The 23,351-nt window shown below is 33.9% G+C and overlaps 1 pseudogene; it reads right to left on the bottom strand.

Annotated features, from left to right (window-relative positions):
• Nucleotides 1-7,873: 7,873 nt before the first annotated feature.
• The window catches only part of LOC109160763, a 67,586-nt pseudogene continuing 52,108 nt past the window's right edge, over nt 7,874-23,351 (bottom strand).

Raw genomic sequence — 23,351 nt, forward strand, 5'->3', positions numbered from 1 at the left:
ACAGCAGCTCTCAAAAAGAGCACCAATGATGGAATTAATTAAACCGGGGGTCCGACTTAACTAACCCGAATAAGAGTACGAATAATAAATAAATGATACGAGCGATATAGTGAAAGCCGTGAGACCGTAGATTGTATTAAATGCCGTAGAATTGGCTATTACAGTAGTATTTTAGGACAAAGTATGTAGGAAATGTAGAGCGTGTCCTAACTAGACAAGGTGGGGGGTTTTTATACAACCCCCGCCCCTAACCGCCACCCCCTAAAGCGGGGGGTGGTTAGATCCGAGTTGACCGCGCCCGGTCTCGCGACCGGGCCGTGCTGTGGGGTCAGGCCGAGCCCGTCATGGGCTCGGGCCGAGCCCATTTGGAAGTCGGCCCGGCCTCCGACGTGGCCCGTGCGGGGGCCACGTGGCGAGGCCCCGTCCGGGGCGGGTACGTGGCGCCGCCCCGGGACCCGTTCTTGTCCGCGCCCTCGTGTCGGTGCGGGTCGGTTCCTAATATATCCGTCAATATGTATTGGGCATTATCCTATTCGCGCAAAGCGCGTAGAAAAACTAGTAATAATAATAACAACCAACAAGGGTATTTTTGTCATTTCTTACACTTTTTTCTTTCCCAAAAGCATTGAATATTCATGGAGTTACCCCATGAATTGCAATTCAACAAAAGGATGGAATACAATTTCATCCTTTTGCAATTCCATCTAACTAAACACTGTAATTGAAGTCTTCATTGAATTACAATTCAATTACAACTAAATTACATCCAATCAAAAACCACCATAGGTGAAAGTAAGTGCACATGTAAGTGATTTTACCTGCAATTTTTACTTGCAAAGGTGCACCAACTACTTGCACATATAACACATTTACATGCACTAAAGTTCGAGTTATGGAGTAGGGTTCCAATGAGAACACTAGCTTATGTGAGAACACGAGAACAAATCGTGTGCATCCATCTAATATTTTGTAATGCTCTAGATTAGATTAAGTGTGTGCAAACACGAATTAAATGTGTGCAAACACACTTAATCGCGTTTGCACACATTTAATTTAATTCACGTTCGCACACATATAATCTAATCTAGACCATTTAAAAATATTAGATGGATGCACACGATTTGTTCACACGTTCTCACCTAAGCAAGTGTTCTCTTATAATCCTATATATATATATATATATATATATATATATATATATATATATATATATATATATATATATATATATATGGATGTATTCAAATGAGGACAAGGATATTATAGAGGACTATGAGGACAAATATGGTGCATTGGATTGTAATAATAGATGATGTAGATTAAGGGAGATTATTTGATTAAATTGAGTGTTTTATTCTAATTTTGTTTTTTTTTTTTTTTAGGGAAGGGGGTAATACAGTAAATGGCCATTTGTGTTTATCGTTGTACCCCTTTTTTATCGGACAGAGGTTGTATTCTACTTGTCTTATCTCTCTCTCTCTCTCTCTCTCTCTCTCTCCTATTTTAAAGTTTTCTTTTTCTTCCCTAAATCTTTTCGATTTTCCAAGACATTTGCGTTGCCCTCCTCTCGTTGCAGTCGAAGGTGGTAGTAATGGCGGAAGTTGGTGGCTGTCGACGGTCGAAGTGCACGACGGAGTCTCCTGCAGCAATTAGGCGAGGTAGGTTTATTGAACCCTAGTTTTTCTATTTTTTTTTCACGTTTTCCTTTATATAATGTGCTATATATTAATATATTGTTTATGTGTATGACATGCGTTTTATTTTCTTGATTTTCAATATTATTGTGATGATTTTGTTTACAGATTGATTAATCTCAATTCATTATGCTTGAATTGGGATTAAACCTGCACATATTTTAGGCTTTTTGCCTTTAAGTGATGGAGATCCGTTTTTGTAAATTGAATTAAATGAAGGGTTGCATCATTAGATATTAAGTTGAATTAATTTTTTTTTAAAAAAAACTTAGAATTTCACCTTACATTGCTTTCTTTTTTTCTTTCTTTCAATTGCTAGTTGAATTAGTTCAAAGTATTATAAATTGTGTTTTTGTTGATTTTTTTTTTTTTTTTTTTTGCTTCGTTTGGGTGTGTCGTGTGGGGTTTGTGTGTTGTTTTCTAAACAATTACTTATGGTTCCTGATGTTAAAGGAGGATGGAGAATAGTAGTAAGAGAGCATAAATGAAAAAAAATATGGCACAATATGGCACTGTTTTAGTTTTCCGTGTGCACCATTTTTGGGTAATGTGTGCATTTCTACTCTATGTTGTGTGCACATGTCCTGTTCCAGGTTGTGTTTTCATTTTATTTTAGGTTGTGTCCACTGTTATGATTGTCTGTGTGCACAGGTACAGAGTTGTGTGTGCCTTGAGTTATATTTAATTTGGTTTAGTGATTGTGGTTGTTCATGTTGGTAGCTGGCAGCTAAAAAGGCCAGGGATGTACCTCCAGAGGGTTGTTCATCTGAATTGCATAATGATGATGGTGATTTTGTTGACCCCTGCGGGATTTTATAGATCGGATGCGGCAAGAACCTTTGTGTGATGCTCCGGATACAAAATGAATACCACGTTGATCAAAAGCTATTATTTTAACTAGCTTTATATATGCAATCTAGTGAATTGTACAATGTGGTTTCATTACAAATTAATGAATCAAATAACATTGCTATCGAAAATTTTACTCCATATTTATAAATGAGTGGTAGCATGTGTACGCCTCTATAATAGCTTACCTTTGAATCATATACTACTTAATCTAAGAAATGTACAGTAGCACCTATCTTGTTTTATGTTCTTGGTATCAGTAGTAACAAATAACATATATATATTACTTTAAAAAAATTACGAGAATCTCTGTGTCCAAAACTGCGTGGTTATGGTTTTCTTACTATGGCACACGACATATTATGAAGATGCACAAGATTTCTTCAAAAATAGCACACGAGATTTAAAGAAATATGACACAATAAAAGATTATTAGTGAAGCATATATTAATTACTGAAATCACCTTTCACTCGAACCTATCTTCTTTAGTGTGCTTGGTTTTAGTACTAATAATCACCATTTATATATTTCATTAAAAAATTATGTCCTACTGTGTGTGCAAAGTTATGTGGTTTCTGTTTTTCTATTGTGGCACACGACATAATGTCAAGATGCACACGATATCCTGAACCATGGCACACGAGTTTCAAAGGCATGACTCACGATTTGATAACCCAGTACCCTACATGATACGGATTTCCCACCTCCCCAACGATTGTAATTCTATGATGGCCACACAAACCTTCTTCCACACGCTAATGCACTTCCCCACCAAAATTCGATGTACAGAGTTTTCGCACTTTTTTTGTTGCTTATTTATAACTGTGGCACACGACCTACTATAATGATGCACACGATTTACATATGCATGGCACACATTATTTTACAAGATGGCACACGAAAGTCAAAATACACCAACATACGTAAATGCTGGTGTTAGTAGCTCTCTGATATGCTGGACGTCATCCATGGTGATGTAAGATGCGCTCTGCTGGTCTTCGTTCATAGATGTGCATTGCCTCGTCACATTCCTTATTAGGATGTGATTTCTTACAGTGATTATACTCCTTTTAAGATTCTAAGATTGTTAATTACAATCCTTCCAAAATTAAAATTCCTCACAATTGTCTTCTTTGCCCTCCCTTATTATTTATTGGCCTGAATCAAAACAATATATGGACAAGATCGTAGCCATTAAATCTCTAAGATTGGATGGATATGATTTGTCCTCATAGTCCTCTATATATTAATGTCATCATGTGAACTCAACCCTATATATATATATATATATATATATATGTGTGTGTGTGTGTGTGTGTGTGTGTGTGTGTGTGTGTGTGTGAGAGAGAAAAAAACCTTGTTATGCATGGGGTCATGCTCCAAATTAGAAGTTGTGCCAATTATGCACCACTTTTCTTCTCCACATTAGGAGTTTGGGGCATTAGTGAAATTACGTACAAAAGAATATTTCTAATCGCTGAATTGAAATGCTGTAACTTAAATTTTGACGATTTGGAGTAATAAATTATTCCAAACGTTAATTATTTTCAGTATTTTTACTTGATTTAAACGCTGAAGTTGGTCAAATCCATCAAATATTGTTGGATATGCCGTGACAACAAAGTTGGTCGCATGAACCACAAACTTCTTTCTAAATATTTGACACCTGTTGGTCGGATGACGAGGAGGGCGGGTTTTTATTTTATTTTAGTTTATTTTTTTAATTTAAAATTATAAAAATAAATTAAAAAAATAATAAACTTTTAAGACGATGACCACCACATGAGGAACTACATAATTTTGGATAGTTTAGGGACTTAATTACACTTCTTTTTTTTGAGTAGGTCAAATTATATAATTTAAGTCACGATCCTAATGTGCACTCTTGATGATATTTCTGTTCATGCAAGACTACATTATTATTTTTATCATTATTTTCATGCAAGACTACATTATTATTTTTATCATTATTTTCATTCTATAGAATAATTTTGTTCACTGGGTATTACCCTAAGCTACTACGTAGAACGCATGTGCAGGGCTAGTGTTAAAAAAATCAAAATATAAACTAGTGTTTTACCGGTTTCATACACGAAAAAAATTATTATTATTATTATTATTATTATTATTATTATTATTATTATTATTATTATTATATGTGTACCCTTAGATCATTTAACATGTTAATCTAAACAGTTAATTTTTTTAAATATCTTTTTACCAATATATAATTCCCTGGTCAAATTTGTTGGTCCCGATAGGGTGGTAAAAAGTCTAGCTAGAGGGGGGTGAATAGACTTTTTAAACTTTTTCACAATAAATAATACTTTGATAATTTCAACTCCAAGTTACAAATAAATAACAAGATATTCAACTTGGATGCACATCGGAATAATTTAACAAGTAAAGTGTTATGTAAAAACAGAGAGATATATTACATGCAATACGTTGGATATGCTTGAAATAACTTAAATAATATGTATGCAAGTTTTGGTTCACATGCGAACATAGTAGATACTAAGCCGGACAAATTTATCAGAGTATCAAATGGATCAGTACAATAAATAATGGAAGATAGATTGGATGCTATGCGTCTATGTGCGTATGAGAATATATGATTTAGTACAATAAGTTATGCCAAAATAAATATGAAATTATGCATGCATGTTTTACGTATGGAAATTCTAACTAGATAATTAATAGTCAACTTTTAGCATGCACTGATAGGAAATAATAAATGCAGATAGAAAAGATTGTATTAGATATATGGACTATATTGTATGTATACGTAGAAGTAGTAAACCCAGATAATGAATATATATAAAATGGGTTAGTTCACAGTGATAAATAAATGAGAGCAGCAAGTAGTGATTCAGAGGTGGCGTAATCCTCCTACATTCACTTTTCTCTTTTTTAGCCTAGAAGAAAATTCACTATTTTTTTCATATAATTACAAATAGTGAATCAAGTGCTACACAAGCACTTCTCCCGAGTATTTTGCACACAGCTATACTCCTATGCCAACTAAATGCATTGCACACAACTACACTTAGCAACTACGAATGTCTTGCACAAAACTACAATCAACAACCACGACTGTATCGAAATATTACTCTCTTCGATCTTGTGAATTGCCTTTAGAACTTCAATCTCGGCCGTTCATCAACTCAAATCTTCAATACTGCAACAGCTTTCGGTCTTCATGTTAAAATTTCTTGAGTGAGACAAATTGTTGCTTTCTCCAGGTGTCATCTTCAAGTTCGTCGTCCCCTCATTAGCTTCAGTCTCATCCCCCCTTTCATAACAAACATTGTTCCTTAACCATTCCACGGCTTGATCCTTCAGTGTCCTCCATAGCAATTAAATCACAAATAATAACATTATGGATATTTCTATTTTGCTATTAAATTTGTAGGACTTATGACTTGATTTGGGACTTAGATAAATAGACATCTAGACTCAAAAATAAAATATGAGAAAGTCTAAAAATACAATATTGTCTCATTAAAATTATATTACAATTATCAAAATTTGCTAACTGCTGATTGACAAACAAGGACATTTTTTTTTAGATAATATAACTAATTAAATTATTTCTCTTAATTAATTTATTGATAATAGATAAATTTTTTTTTTTGGAATAAAGACATTGTAGCGAATATAATCAATTGATGAATTTGAATGTAAAGAATTTTTATATTAGAGAAAAATAAAGACAATATAACTAATGAAATTATTTCTCTTATTTAATTTATTGAAAATGAATAATTTTTTTTTTTTTTTTTTGAATAAGGACATTGTAGACACATTGTATATTTATTGTTTTTTGTTGTAGCTACTAAATTATTATTATTTTTAATTTAATAATAGTAAAATAGAGTACTAATTATGTCAACTTTGATTGAGACGGGGTTCGAACCTAAGACCTTTCTTATTGAAATCAATGAATAAGTTAACGGTAAATTAACAAAAATTAACTAGAAGATAATATCTAACAGAAAAGTTAACGGATAATCATATAATTAAGGTTAAATTAGGAAATCTAAAAGGAAAAATTAAAATCTGATCAATCTGAGCCATTAATTTGATTAAAAATTTCACCGTCATTTTTTTTACCCATATTATAGGCGTAATTCTCTTGGGCTCTTATTAGTATATATATATATATATATATATATATATATATATATATATATATGATTGTTACTAGTATTTTTATTTGTTATAATCTTTAAGAATATTTTGATGAATATACAAATATAAATTATAACAACGAATATTATATAGTACAATTGATGAAATGTGTTGTATCGATTGTGTTTTTTTATGTTATCCTTAATTACTTGAATTCGAGCAAATAATTGCTCAATTATCCGTGTGGTGCGCGTGCGATGCACGTGCGGTGCACGGATAAATTTTTTGGAAGAGTTGCAGAGAGGATCAGTAAGGGATGAGTGAGAATGAGAGCATTGGAATTACGATGAAGTGAGAAGTTGAGAGGAGGACAAACATATTGAAGTGAGAAGTTGATCGAGAGAAGGAGAAGAAGAAGAAGAAGAAGAATATTGAAGAAAAATTCGTTGAGAGAATCAGTAAGGGATGAGTGAGAACTGAGAATGAGAGCATTGGAATTATGATGAAGCTTACTTAATAACAACCTGCCTCAACTAATTTTAGCAATTAGCTTCCCAACGAAGACATTAATCTTACTTTAATTTGTAGCTAAAAAATGAACTTCTTAAACACTAAGAATGTATAAAAGGTTGCAGCTGATGTTTAAAGGTTTTGAGGTGGAGGATGATGTGTTAATGCATGTGCACATGTAAGGTGATATACAAGCAGATATTTATTTAGCAATTAGCTTCCCAACGAAGACATTAATCTTACTTTTTTTTTTTTTTGAAATTACATTAATCTTACTTTAATTTAGTAATAGTATATATTCAAACTATTTTGATGAATATACAAATATAAATTATATCAACGAATATTATATAGTGCAATAGATGAAATGAGTTGTATCGATTATGTTTTTTAATATTATATTTACTTGAATTCGAGCAAATAATTGCCCAATTATCCATGCAGTACGCGTGCAATGCGCGTGCAATGCGCGTGCAATGCATGTGCGATGCATACATACATTTTTTTATTATATATTTAGATAATAAAATTGTTACTATTTCTTTAATCCTTTTAAATTTTGTTAAATATTCATTCAAATTTTAGTTATAATAAAACTTTACTCTTTAACTAGTAAAAACTGCATTCTTGGCTTTTTTTCTAATACAAGTAAAAATATGTGAGTGATGAGATGTAAATCTAAATTTATTACTTGAAAAAAATATAACTCATTAATCTTACTTTAATTTGTAGCTAAAAAATGGAACTTCTTAAACACTAAGAATGTATAAAAGGTTGCAGCTGATTTTGAAAGGTTTTGAGGTGGAGGATGATGTGTTAATGCATGTGCACTGACCTTAAAATGTAAGGTGATATACAAGCAGTTATTTATTTAGCAATTAGCTTCCCAACGAATACTTTAATCTTACTTTAATTTAGTAATAGTATATATTTAAACTATTTTGATGAATATACAAATATAAATTATAACAATGAATATTATATAGTGCAATTGATGAAATGAGTTGTATCAATTGTGTTTTTTAATGTTATATTTACTTGAATTCGAGCAAATAATTGCCCAATTATCCGTGCAGTGCGCGTGCGATGCACATATACATTTTTTTATTATATATTTAGATAATAAAATTGTTACTATTTCTTTAATCCTTTCAAAATTTGTTAAATATTCATTCAAATTTTAGTTATAATAAAACTTTACTCTTTAACTAGTAAAAACTGCATTCTTGGCTTTCTTTCTAATACAAGTAAAAATATGTGAGTGATGAGATATAAATCTAAATTTATAACTTGAAAAAAATGTAACTCATTAATCTTACTTTAATTTGTAGCTAAAAATGGAACTTCTTAAACACTAAGAATGTATAAAAGGTTGCAGCTTATGCTGAAAGGTTTTGAGGTGGAGGATGATGTGTTAATGCATGTGCTCTGACCTTAAAATGTAAGGTGATATACAAGTAGTTTTTCCTAAATTAGTTTTCAACTATAGTGATTCTGTCCAATTTAGTCATCAAGTACAGTGGTTTTTATTGATCTAATCGTTGATTCTAAGAATCGAGAATTCAATTGGATAAAACCATCGAAATTGAGGACCTAATTAAAAACAACCAATCGTGCGTGCGTGCGGCCGAACAAACATCTTTATCACAATTTTATACATTAGTGCATGAAAATCTTATATTTTATATTACTTTGTACACTTTTATGATTATTGTTCAATAGCAAGTACAATTATAACAACCTGCATCAACTGATTTTAGCAATTAGCTTCCCAACGAAGACATTAATCTTACGTCAAATAATAATCGATTTGTAGCTAATTAAAAAATGGAATATCTTAAACACTAAGAATGTATACAATATTGATCTAATCCTCAATTCTAAGAGCCGAGAATTCAATTGGATAAAACCATTAAAATTGAGGACCTAATTGAAAAGAAAAAATCGTGCGTGCGTGCAAACAAACATCTTTATCACAATTTTTATACATTAGTGCATTAAAATATTATATTTTATATTACTTTGTGCACTTTTATGATTATTGTTCAATACCAACTTACCAAGTACAATTATTTTCCTTTAAAAAAGTACAATTATTTTAACTAATGACAAGAGTTAATGATCTAGCCCATGCAAGATGAGTAGATTAATTTTAATTACGAGATGTGTAATTTTATTTATTTATTTGCATACAACATCTAGTATGTCCATATGTGCACCAACGTAACCACTATGAAACTAATCTAAACTCAGCCTAGCTTGCATCTAAAGTGTAAATTATATAATGGACCAAAGCACACCTTGCATTGTGTACTTTAGTTCAAAACAATATTCGGATTATGTACTTGCAGTTAATTTATTATGTACCTTCCTGATTACGTATGTATAAATAAACTAAAGGTACATCATATGTTAACGGTTAGTATATAATATGTTAATTGTAATATGTAAGTAATTTGTTAACCGGATATATATCATTTATATTCGTTCCACCATGCGCATGCCGCATGGTGGACCCTGGTCCATAATATAACAATTAGCATCCAAAGAGTTTAGTTTACTCCGGAGAAAGTGTACCCAAAGCTCTTTATCATGTCCACGATGCTTAATTACCAATTACTCCGTATCTCAAACTATTGTGTTCTTTATTTTTTAAATAGTAATAATTTATAAAATCAATATGTTAATTACGTAGTGTTGTTAATGCCATTCTTAAGTATTTCCTAAAGTGATTATTTTGGTCCTCATATCACAACAATTATTAAGTTTATTTTAAATTTTACATATATTTTGAATTTTTATTTTTAATTTAGGATAAAATAATACATATAGAGAATTAAAATGCATGTAAAATTTAAAATATGACGTCGGTTTCCATGCTGGTTATGCATCTATAGAGAAGGCTTCACCAGATGATGTTTGCTGACCGGAATAATGAGAAGAAACTGTTAGACTAAAATATCACATGCATAATCTTATATGTGATAATAGGATCGTACTAACCTCCAGCCATAGTTCTTCTTACGGTTGAGCGATCCGGACTACTGCAGAGATGATAAGTGCTTTGTCTCTCACTTTACTCAGCTCTCTCTAGATGGTGTATGAGGTATGTAATGTGAGCAGTGAGAGGACTAGTGACCTTATATAACCACTGGCCATCATTGTGGTTGATTGTCTTTAGGTCTCCTAAACCCTAACCAGACTCCTAATCATAATGGTAGTCTAGTTATTAGGTTATTAGTGTTGCACCACATATCAAATACTGAATATTATCATAACTTATCCTAATGTTATAATAATAGTAACGGATAAACGTTACATTCTCCCACTTGGTGCAAGCACTACCACTCAATAACAGAAAAACACCAACCATAATGATATGTTCTCATTAGCACGAGTAGTATCCATTATGATCAAATGCAAACTGCCATTGGGCACTTACTTAGGAAACAAAACCCAACGAAATAAACCCTATGTTTATTCCAAGTCCCTGAAGTACATTTTCTCATCAATATAAAGTAAATGAAGGTGTACACACTTAATTGAGAAAATGTCTGAATACTAAAGAATTTTATTAAAACTGAATGTATATATACAAATTACAAATTGGGCGAAAGTCCCATTTTCTGAATCAGATCCTTGAACTTAAATGGTGGCATGCCTTTAGTCAAGGGATCTGCTAACATCAACTCAGTATGAATGTGTTCAATGAATACAACTTTATTTTTGACACGCTCCCTAATTGCTAAGAACTTGATGTCGATGTGCTTAGTTCGACTTCCACTTTTGTCGTTCTTAGCTAGGAAGACTGCAGCTGAGTTGTCACAGTAGACTTTCAATGGCTTAGATATAGAATCCATAATTCTAAGCCCAGAGATAAAATTCTTTAGCCAAACACCCTGTGAAGTAGCCTCGAAACAGGAAACGAACTCGGCTTCCATGGTAGAAGTAGCTATTAAGGACTGTTTAACACTTCTCCATGAGATAGCCCCACCGGCCATAATGAAGACGCACCCTGAAGTTGATTTTCGAGAATCAACACAGCCAGCAAAGTCCGCGTCTGAATAACCGACAAGATCTAAATTGTCCGTCTGCCTAAACCCAAGCTTGTAACCTTTGGTTCCTTTGAGATACCTTAGAACCTTCTTTACAGCTCTCCAATGGTCCAACCCCGGATTGTGTTGGTAACGCCCTAGCATTCCAACCGCAAAAGCAATATCCGGCCTCGTACAGACTTGGATATATCCAAGACATCCAACTGCTGCAGCATAAGGGATGTTCTCCATGGATTCCTTCTCCAAATCATTTTTCGGACATTGGTCCAAACTGAATCTATCCCCCTTAGATATGGGAGCAGCGTTCGGTGAACAATTTTGCATATGAAATCTCTCTAAAACTTTGTTTATATAGGTTTCTTGAGATAAACCCAGTATACCTCGGGACCTATCTCTCTGAATTTTAATGCCAATAACATAAGAGGCATCACCCATATCCTTCATATCAAAGTTTTTAGAAAGAAATTGTTTCACATCACGAAGCATCCCCTTATCATTGGTGGCAAGTAAGATGTCATCCACATATAAAACAAGAAAGCAAATTTTACTCCCACTCACCTTCTGGTATATACAGTTATCCGAGGGATTTTCAACAAAACCAAATGAAGAAATTACCCCATCGAACTTGATGTACCATTGACGGGAGGCTTGTTTTAAACCGTATATGGATTTCTTAAGCTTACATACTAAATGCTCACCACCCCTAGAAGAGAAACCTTCAGGTTGTTTCATATAAACCTCCTCTTCTAGATCACCATTTAGGAAAGCGGTTTTCACATCCATTTGTTGCAACTCAAGATTAAAATGTGCAACTAATGCCAGAATGACCCGAAGTGAATCTTTCTTTGATACAGGAGAAAAAGTCTCCTTGTAATCGATTCCTTCTTTTTGAGTAAATCCCTTGGCAACAAGCCGGGCCTTGTATCTCTCAATGTTGCCTAATGAGTTTCTTTTAGTCTTAAAAACCCATTTACAGCCAATGGCCTTGGCCCCATTAGGCAACTCAACAAGATCCCAAACTCCATTGTCCTTCATGGAATTCATCTCATCTTTCATGGCTTCTAACCATAAGTCAGACTGTGCACAATTTGTGGCTTGAGAGAATGTTTCAGGATCATCTTCAGCCCCTATGTCAGATTCTTGTAGATACGAAACATAATAACTAGGAACTGCCGATCGCCTTATCCGAGTAGACCGTCTTAAAGTTGGACCCTCATCACCTTGTACAGGCTGCGGGGCAACTACCTCTTCAGGAACTGGTGGCAGTTCTTGAATCGGTTCAGTCTGCATCGGCTCAGAATCTTGCTGTATATCCTGAGTTGGTTCAACCATTGGTTCGAAATCTAGTTCAGGCGGTTGCTGCAAGTCCTGAACTGGTTCTTCTAAAGGCTGATCCTCAACAGTTTGTGGAATCTCAACGGTAGGTGGTATATCTGCAGGCATAACTAAAGGAGCACTGTGGATAAGTACAACCCCACCAGATGACGTAGAAGGTTGAGAGTCAATATGATCGAAGGAAGGAACTAAGTCCTTAAACCGATCACTCCCACTAATCAAGTCATCTTCAAGAAATTTAGCATTCCTTGATTCCACTATCCTAGTAGTATGAGATGGACAATAGAACCTATAACCCTTAGAAGATTGTGCGTATCCAATAAAGAAAGCACTAATCGTCCTTGGATCAAGTTTCTTCTCGTGTGGGTTATATATCCTCACCTCAGACGGACATCCCCAAACACGCATATGTTGCAAACTCGGTTTCCAACCTTTGAATAACTCAAACGGTGTCTTAGGGACAGCCTTGGTTGGAACACGGTTTAATATATACGTTGCCGTCTTAAGCGCTTCATCCCACAACGACTTAGGAAGCTTAGAGTTGCTAAGCATACTCCGCACCATATCCAGAAGGGTCCGGTTTCTTCTTTCAGCTACACCATTTTGGTCCGGAGAACCAGGCATGGTGTATTGGGCAACAATCCCATGCTCTTGAAGAAACTTAGCAAAGGGACCAGGTGCTTGTCCATTCTCAATATATCTACCATAGTATTCACCACCCCTATCAGACCTAACTATGTGTATTTTCCTGTTACATTGGTTTTCAACTTCAGCTTTAAATGATTTAAAGGCATCCAATGCTTCATGTTTATGATGAAGTAAATACACATAGGAAAATCTTGAGAAGTCATCAATAAAGGTGATGAAATATTTCTGACCAGGTATTGTCATATCAGGACAACATATGTCAGTATGAATAATTTCCAACAACGTTGAACTTCTATTGGCACCTTTCTTTGACTTGTTTGTCTGCTTACCCTTAATGCAGTCAACGCAAGTCTCAAAGTCAGTATAGTCTAGAGTAGAAAGTACTCCATCCTTTACCAACCTTTTAATACGCTCAAGGGAGATATGACCTAATCTCCGATGCCACAACATTGAGGAATTGTCGTTAATACTACACCGTTTGGTGCCGTTTTGAACATGTAAAGAATTGTAAACTGAATCATTCTTTAATTTAAGACGGAAAAGACCATTAGACAATGTACCAGTACCAACACAAGTAGAATAACGAAATAACTTGATATTATTGGTATTAAACTCAAAAGAATATCCGAAAGGTACAAGTCTAGATACTGAAACTAAGTTCCTAGAAAAACTAGGAACATAAAAAGTCTTTTCTAATGTCAATACAAAGCCATTGTCCAAAACTAAATTGCAAACTCCGACAGCTTCTACTGGTGACGCAATCTTGTTTCCAGAGAAGATGCTACACTCAGTTCCCTTTGGCTGTCTCAGTTTTGTCATATCCTGCAAAGAGTTTGCAATGTGGATTGTTGAACCAGAGTCAACCCACCAGGAATTAGTATTAACTTCTGACATGTTAGATTCGAAACAAACGAAAGAAGATGAAATGTTACCTTTTTGGGACATCCATTTCTGAAACTTGATACAATCTTTCTTCATGTGTCCCTTCTTTTTGCAAAAGAAACACTTTTGTATCTTCTTAATGTCTGCTTTCGGGGTTAGTTTCCCCTTAGCAGCTATGGTAAGTCCCTTAGGCTTTCCAGACATTCTTTTAGGCCTTGTTGTGGCCATTAAAGCACTTTCCCCAAGCTCAGTTACAAGTCGCGTTTCCTCTTGAGTACACATGGTAATCAATTGATTGATAGACCATTCATCCGTATGTGTATTATAGGCAATTTTAAACGCGCTATATTCCTGAGATAGGGTATTTAGTGCAAAGTGCACCACAAAGGCATCTGGAAGAATAATTTTCAACTTCTTCAATTGTGCCGCAATGTCCCTGAGTTCCATGATGTGTTTCCGCGTTCCCTTGACAGTGGAAAGACGCATATTGATAAACTTCATTATCAGGGTACTTGCCAGAGATTTATTCGCGTCAACAAATTGCTCATCGATGGCTTTGAGTAATGGCTCAATGTTCTCAATATCATCGACGGGACCACGAATCTCTCTGGCAATTTTAGACTTAATGAGGAATACGCCTAAGCGATTGGCTGTTGCCCATCGCTCGTATAGCGTTTTTTGTTCCTCAGTGCTTTCCGCAGTAAGCTCAGCAGGCTTCTTATTGCGAAGAGCATAATCAAACCCCAATATTCCTAAATTCAATAAAACAGCGTCTTTCCACTCTTTGTGATTGTCATAATTGAGGATAGGAATATCAATTGTTATTGATTGAGTGATTGGAAGAGTGACTGTAAAAGAAAAATTGAAAGCTTGGTTAGAATATTTTCGAGGCACAAAATTAGAGAGAGATACTGAAGTACACAATATTACCAATGTAAAATTATGCAAAAGATAAATTCGGATGCCATAAAAATTGCCTGTGGGCTAAATTTTTACGCATAATGAATTTACCAAAACTGAATGGTGGAAACGAAATGGGGGCGATTTTAATTTTTCCACCCTTAATGACAAAACTACCAAAACTATATGCCGATACATAATCCCTGTGGGCAAATTATGATCATAGTATGGTATTTCATCCTAATTAACCCTACAAATATAACAAAATTGCCTGTGGGCTAAATTTTGCCATATCACGCAGAGTGAATTACAATATTCTTGCATTAACTTTATGTGAGTAAAACTTAATATGTAATTTTGAAAAAATTAAAGATGCTGTGGCTACTCTTTAATTAACCAAAGAACATAATCACATTAGCAAGAAAACCTAATAATCAAACAGATTAAACCAAAATATGATAGACAATCCTTAGGTATACTCCCAGGAAAGTTGGTCGAGACGAAGCTCGGTTAAATACCAACTCCTTAGACAGAGTAGCGTCGCAAGGGGACTAGTAGCAACAAGGCTTTTAAGCCAGGGCCATAGAACTAGTATTCCTCCCCAAGAAACTTCCCTAATTCATGTGTTCTCATTTTTAAAGTAAAATCGTTTGAGAGATCTAAAGAGTAGTTTCACCTATGGATAAGGCTTTGAATAGGGTAAACTACGAATTGTTTATGTACTGTATGTGCTTTAGGTACTTTATAAGAGCACGAGTGGAGTAATAACTGAAGAGTGAGTAATAATATGCATAATCTAACCTGAAAGGCACTAATTCACCTAAAAGGCACTAAATCATGCATAACATATAATTTAGACCTAAAAGGCTCTAAAATTTTTCTTAATGAACATGCTTTTCTACAGGCATAATTATAACAGTCAAATAATTATTGCAATAAAAAGATAAATAGCATGCTCAAATTATGCATATTACTCACAAATACTCCACAATTAAATTGCAACACTTAATACAATTTAAACTGAAAAACATTATTAAATTAAAAATTCAACTGAAAAATTAAAACTGAATAATTATTCAAAGTTGAATAATAATTTAATAATAGACTTAATAAAAAAAAAATTTCAATTGGATAATTTAATTAGAAGAAGTCCAAATATGATGAAGATGTTAATCTGAATGAATTGATGTAGTCCAAATATCAATTCAGATTTGACCCAAAACCATAACAGGCCCAAATTTAATAAAACAAATTTTTTTTTTTTTTAATAATGAGCCCAAGTCTGGCCCAATTGGGCCAGACCTGGCCCATTAAGCTAAACATCTTCATTCATCATCTTCTTCGTCTAAACACGGCAATATGCAGTAGCTCCGTCGAACAGAAGCAGTGAGCTCCTCATTCGGCAGGGAGCAAAAAATATCCAATTTTAAATTTTTTTTTTTTTTTTAATTCTTAATGCGGAAAATTATTTTCAGCAGTCCAGAAAAGTTAATTGCATACTCAAAAATATTTACACATGTATCTCAATTATATAACAAAATATATAAATGTGCAAACATTTAAGCAATTGAAAAAAAAACTAGGCAGAGATTATTTATGGCGACTGATACCAACTGTTAGACTAAAATATCACATGCATAATCTTATATGTGATAATAGGATCGTACTAACCTCCAGCCATAGTTCTTCTTACGGTTGAGCGATCCGGACTACTGCAGAGATGATAAGTGCTTTGTCTCTCACTTTACTCAGCTCTCTCTAGATGGTGTATGAGGTATGTAATGTGAGCAGTGAGAGGACTAGTGACCTTATATAACCACTGGCCATCATTGTGGTTGATTGTCTTTAGGTCTCCTAAACCCTAACCAGACTCCTAATCATAATGGTAGTCTAGTTATTAGGTTATTAGTGTTGCACCACATATCAAATACTGAATATTATCATAACTTATCCTAATGTTATAATAATAGTAACGGATAAACGTTACAGAAACCAGTTGTTCCTATGGTCTCGATTTTGAATTGTTTGGAAAGGGGTTACTCGATTCTCAGTGGTCATTGCATGGGCCTCGGCTAAGCTTCTGTTTCATGTGCTCTAAACTCTTGATGGACAATTTTAATATTCATCCAAAGTAATTTCAGTTTAGTGAAATATTCATTCACATCACTGTTACCTTGTTTGGTTTGGTAGATTTTGGCCATAATCTCTGCTATTCTAAATACATTCTGCGTGCTGAATCTCTTCTTCAGATTCATCCATATTCCTTTTGCCGTGTCAATCCACAAGACACTTCGAGCAATCGTTGGTGACAATACTCGAGCTATCCAGGTCACCACCATATTATTGTTGCACTGATTCCAGAAGAAATACTTGCGATCATCTACATTTGGCATATTGATCGTTGCATTAACGAAGCCAAATTTGTTCTTCGAAGAGAGGGCATTTTCCTTCTGACTAGATGTAACAAAAATCGCGTCTTCCATAGTTCCATCTCCGGAGAAGCCCCCCGGATGATCGCTATTAATCTTAGGCTCTGTTTGGTAAAAAATTGGCCTATAGGTCAATTTTGACTTATTTGATCACTATTAATTGTTTGATTTAGTTAAAATATCAATATAAATGTTTGGTTAATTAGCTTTTTGTAACTCCAAAATGCTAAAATTCAAAAAGCTACTTCAAGCAACTTTTTTCAATTAGCTTTTTAGAAAAGAAATTATATCAAACAGCTATCAGCTAACAATTAATTTATCAAATACTTTTCTACAATTAGCTAATGTTATCAACTATTTATACCCTATAATTAACACAATCAGCTATCAGCTAACAGTTAATAGCTAATAGCCATTTTATTAAACAGGACCTTAGTCTAATTGATCGTTGTCTTCGGCGGTGCGGATTGCGTCCGCCGCCGTACGGTGGTTTTCCGATGGCGGTTCTCAAATAAGTAAAGTAGCAGAGCTGTTAACTTTATTAACTGATTCGGTCAAAATGCTCTCTAGAGAACCGCTAATGAGTACTATGAAAATTAATTATCAACCAATTATTTGCTACATAAGCAAAGTGACATGCAACAAACTTAGACTATCGCTGATTTTGAGCTAATTCTCGGGTACAAATTAAATTTTTTGTATTTGGCAGGGTTAATTGTTACGTTAATGTCTCTAAAAGCTGGTCTAAATATGGTGGAATCCAACTATAGATCGGGCTCCCAGAATAGGACAAACTAACTGCATGTGTCCAGATTAACAATTCAAGATATGATTTTAGCTCTCCATGTTAACTTTTCAACTAAACTCTGCATGCATCATTTATCAGATATGAATTACCCAATTTTTTTTTTCATGATCCCATTTGGTTTGAGTTTGATCAGTTACTCTTCTTTATATATACCGGGTGTGTAAAATAACGTTTTGCAAAATTGAAGCAAGAAATTTGGTGTTTGGGTGGCAGTTTTGATTGTCACATTCTACTTTTTTCCAACCTATACTAGTTTATGTATATTTGTGTGTGTACGTATAATATACGATAAATTTTTGTTTTTTTCCAAACAAGTCTTCTTGTTGGTATTTGCTTCTGTGTGTGATGATTTTGCTTGCATATATAGATAATCCTATGAGTTTAAATTTACCAACTTAGGCTCCGTTTGGCCGGAAAGTAAGAAAATGACTTCTGGAAAATGTTTTTCGAATTGAAAAATGAGTCATTTTTCATAAAACAATTTAATTTTCGATGTTTGGCTACATAACAGAAAATTATCTTTGTGTGTTTGGTTCATTTTCTAGAAAATGAGTAGGAAAATGGTAAGAATTGTATACTTCAACATTTTAATTATTTGATATTTTTGATAAAATCTTTTTGTGAATAGAACTCATTAAGCGTTGTGGACAATTTTGAATGTCTATATATATAAAAATATAGAATTAAGTTCCAGTGCATTTAAGTGTTTCCCGGGCGATTGTGCGATTTTAATGTACGTCAGTTTTGTACTTCAAGAGCATGAGTCTTGTGCTTGATGTGCGTGAGAATTGTGATTAATGTGCATGAGTTTTGTGCGTAACGTGCACTGTATACACAGTATATTTATACACAGTATACGTTGTATATATATAGTATACACCGTATGTATCTATACATACACATTATATATATATATATATATATATATATATATATATATATATATATATATATAGTGTATCTATATCACACAGCCACACATTAACTATATACTATACATACCAAGCATGAGAATTGGAAAATGACTTCCAAAAAAAAAGGAGGAGAATCATTTTCTCCCAAAACATACTTATTTTCCGTTGACCTCATTTTTCTCCTTCTTACCAAACACGGGAAACCCGGGAAAACGCACACTTAATCACTCCTATAATTACTGTTCTGTGCTCGAATGTGTGAAAATGATGTGCTTAGGGTTTTAAAAAAGAATTAGTGGATCTGAAAGGAAATCGGGGGTTTATGACATGCTAGGATATGATCGATGTAGCAAAACACTACTAGCGTGGAAAGAAGTATAGTCTCAGTGCACACTAACACTGGCTTTAATATATAATGGAATTAGAGGATGATGATTCTATGATACTTACACGATACGTACATTGAAGTCACTAAGAGTGAAAGTAGGGTTAGAATGTAATCAAGGTTATGCACTAGAATGAAAAAGTTATCCATTTTTTCTGATTTAAAAACTGGAAACTACTATCTAAATGGAGTTTCTATTCACCTTACACTTCATTCAAGTCCATTATTGTTTGGAAGAAGGTATGTGAAATCGATTGACAATTTGTGATAAAGTTGTCTTTACACTTCAATTTTATAAGAATTTATTCCCAAAAATTAGGCAGTTCAAAACCCTTCCCTCATAGCATGCTTCACTTAAAACCACAAAATGAATGAGATCTCTATTGATACTCTCTAATTTAATTTTCTGAAAATTAAGGAAGGTTATCTCAATCAATTATTTTTAAATTTGATAGATTTTTTTTTTTTTTGGTGTTTAATAGTATTTTTTTAATGTAGTGTCTAAATATATAAATTTTAAGAAAAAAAAAAGATACAAATAGACCCTCGAACTATTTATGAAATAACAATTAAGTCACTGAACTCGAAAAAAGTTCCAAATTAATCTACGAATTCAAAAAAAAAAATTACAATTAACATTTTTAGCAGGTTACCACCAAATTTCTGTTGATTGGATTACATGTGTAATTATATATATTTTTTATTATTATCCTTGGAATACACGTAACCATTTGACCCAATTAAAAATCAAATTTTAAATCCCTAATCCCTAATAATGAATTTGGCCAGGAGTGTAGTTACCAATGACAGAGGATTTCGGTAATTGAGGAAAGCAAGAAGGTGAGTGTGAAGGTGAATTTGTAGTGTAATTGTGAGTGTACAAGTGATATACATTAAACCTTTATTATAAATTGACTAATTTAATTGTCAAAAGGTTAGAATTATTTTATGTTATATATTTGGCCGTCTCCTATCAGTGGTGGTCAACAGGTTTCGGAAGTCTGATTAGCATGATCTAATTATTCAAGGCTTATGATTTATCAATGTGTGGTTGTGATCTATCTTGCACTAATCTGACTATTCTACAATTTTATATTGGTGAAATTTATTCAAGGAGCTTCATGAAGAAGTGTTTGGCGTGACATTTTGATGCAGGACAAGGGAACAATAAGAACAGGAAGAACACAAACAATATAACTCTAACTCAAAGACTTTCAATTATATTCAAACTTGAACTTCTCAATACAAAAGTCTATTTAAATAGACAATTAAGAAAAACTGAAGAGTTGCAAATATTAAAAACATGCATTGGAACTATAAAATAAAGAGAATTGGAAATACTAATAGTATTTAATGTTAATTCAAATTTCCCATAAAAGTAGCCACCAAACTCCATGTCCCTTGAACTTCATGCATGTGACCATTGTTTTATTATTTTCTCAATTCTTGTTCCGTATCATTCTCTCTTGGTTGCGAAGGACTCGCCCCGAGTCCTCAAAATGTAGTGTTACCTCATAAGAGTAATTGAGTGCCTTCAAATTTTATTTTTTTTTTCGAACCTTAAAATAGCCATACCTCTTAGCACTCAATTTGTGAAATGTCTTTGTGAGCACAGGATCCTTATGAATAAAGACCATAATCTTCTCACCATTTCTACAAGTTTTCTTACGTTGCCTTTTGTTAGCCCAGGCTTTATACCTTACTTCGGTAGCATCAAGTTTAGCCATAACTTCATCCCGAGCTTCAACAACACCCCTTGTTATATTTTCAGACCTTATATTTCCATAATACTTTTGCAGCAGCTGGATAAACTTAGGTTGTTTCTGATAAGCAGTCAGATCTATGATCACTAATTTCTTAGTGTCCTCATAAATTTCATAGAATGCTTTGAAAATGCTCTTAGGTTGGAAGGAACACTTTTCTTCGTTGGTGTACATTAAACTTTTCACCACACAACTCAAATGTCCATCATCTTCCTTAGCAATCTCAAATTCATCTTTGCAATCATCTTCTCTCTCCTTGATATTATCATCATCAGGATCAAAGGATCTTTGAGCCCAACCTTCGTCTGAATAGTCAGGTTCTTTTCTCTTCAAACATGTCTTAGTCCCGGCCTCTTGTGTGAATGGAGGAGATTGAAATTGATGAAAGTGAACAGCGTTGTTTTCATGCATAGGTTGGCTGTTAACCTCAACAAGTGCTCTTGTAGGGGGAAGGGAGAGTTTATTTGAAATAACTTCAGTCAACAGATTTTCAGCTTGAAAGTTCATATTAGAAGCTTTACCTGGTGTCCTTAATGGAGATACTGACATTATTAGTTGTTCTTGAACCTTGACGGCAGTCTGTGGCTTGGAAGTTTCTTGAAGATAATTGTGACTTGTTGGAGTTTCACATGCTCTCATCCATAACATGTCCTCTGCATATTTTTTAACATTACAATATTTTTGAAAGAAATGCATTTGGTAATCCTGAGGCAAAAACTGTTCCATCAAAAGTTTTCTCATTTTTCTCCATGTTTTCACTGAGCATTTACCTTGTCTTTTTCTGTAGTTCTGAATAGTCTCCCACCATGACAGAGCTCTTCCACGCAGCATACTGGCAATATATTTTGCTTCCTTATTTTCAGGAACTTCTAACATATTAAGGTAGCTATCAACTTCTGAACACCAATCCAAGAACGCTTCTGTGCCCAAATAGCCATTAAAAGTTGGTAGCCGATGGTATTGGAGATGTTGCCAACTTCTAGCCACATGCTTTGTTGGCAGATTCATGTCATTGATAACACATGGCGTTGCATCATTACCCTCTAACCGAAAGCTTATGTTCGTGAGAATGCTACGAATTTCTTGAAACTCGCGATTCACATTTTCATCATGTACTTGAAAAGCTGCCCGAAGGCAATCCATTCCACGGTCACCGCCGAAGGATGGGTTATTACCCTTATTGTTGATACCGCCTTGTGCCATCTTGGGTCGTGACAAGTGGAGAGGGCTACACCACTATCTCGGTTGTCGCCTAGGAACTTGGCTCTGAATACCAACTGATGCAGGACAAGGGGAACAATAAGAACAGGAAGAACACAAACAATATAACTCTAACTCAAAGACTTTCAATTATATTCAAACTTGAACTTCTCAATACAAAAGTCTGTTTAAATAGACAATTAAGAAAAACTGAAGAGTTGCAAATATTAAAAACATGCATTGGAACTATAAAATAAAGAGAATTGGAAATACTAATAATATTTAATGTTAATTCAAATTTCCCATAAAAGTAGCCACAAAACTCCATGTCCCTTGAACTTCATGCATGTGACCATTGTTTTATTATTTTCTCAATTCTTGTTCCGTATCACATTTCGAAGGTTAATCAATGGCATGCACGCACCCCTCCATCAACGGATGTTTTGAAGATTAAGTGGTTGTTGTGGCTGTGGCCTTTTTTTATCAAACCTCTTGTAATTTTGGTGAACATCTAGTGAATTGAGCTGACGTGAGTTGTCCCGCAGATGTAGGAGTTTAGCTCCGAACATCTGGTAACCAAATTGGTAAATTTGCTATAGTCAAGGGACCATTTTAGTATTTAACTTTAGGGGTGGATAATTCGATTTAATTTTATCGAATCGAACCGTACCGAACTAAATTAGTTTTCTCAAATTGATGGGCATTGTTGCATTTCTGCGGGTACCATAAATTTTCATTGTATATATGTAAGAAATGTGTATTATTTTGAGCATTAGCGATGCTGTTATGCTGTAAGGGAGGTATATATATATATATATATATATATATATATATATATATATAT

This window comes from Ipomoea nil, unplaced genomic scaffold (genome assembly GCF_001879475.1).
Source record: "Ipomoea nil cultivar Tokyo-kokei standard unplaced genomic scaffold, Asagao_1.1 scaffold2921, whole genome shotgun sequence".
In the NCBI taxonomy this organism is placed as follows: domain Eukaryota; kingdom Viridiplantae; phylum Streptophyta; class Magnoliopsida; order Solanales; family Convolvulaceae; genus Ipomoea; species Ipomoea nil.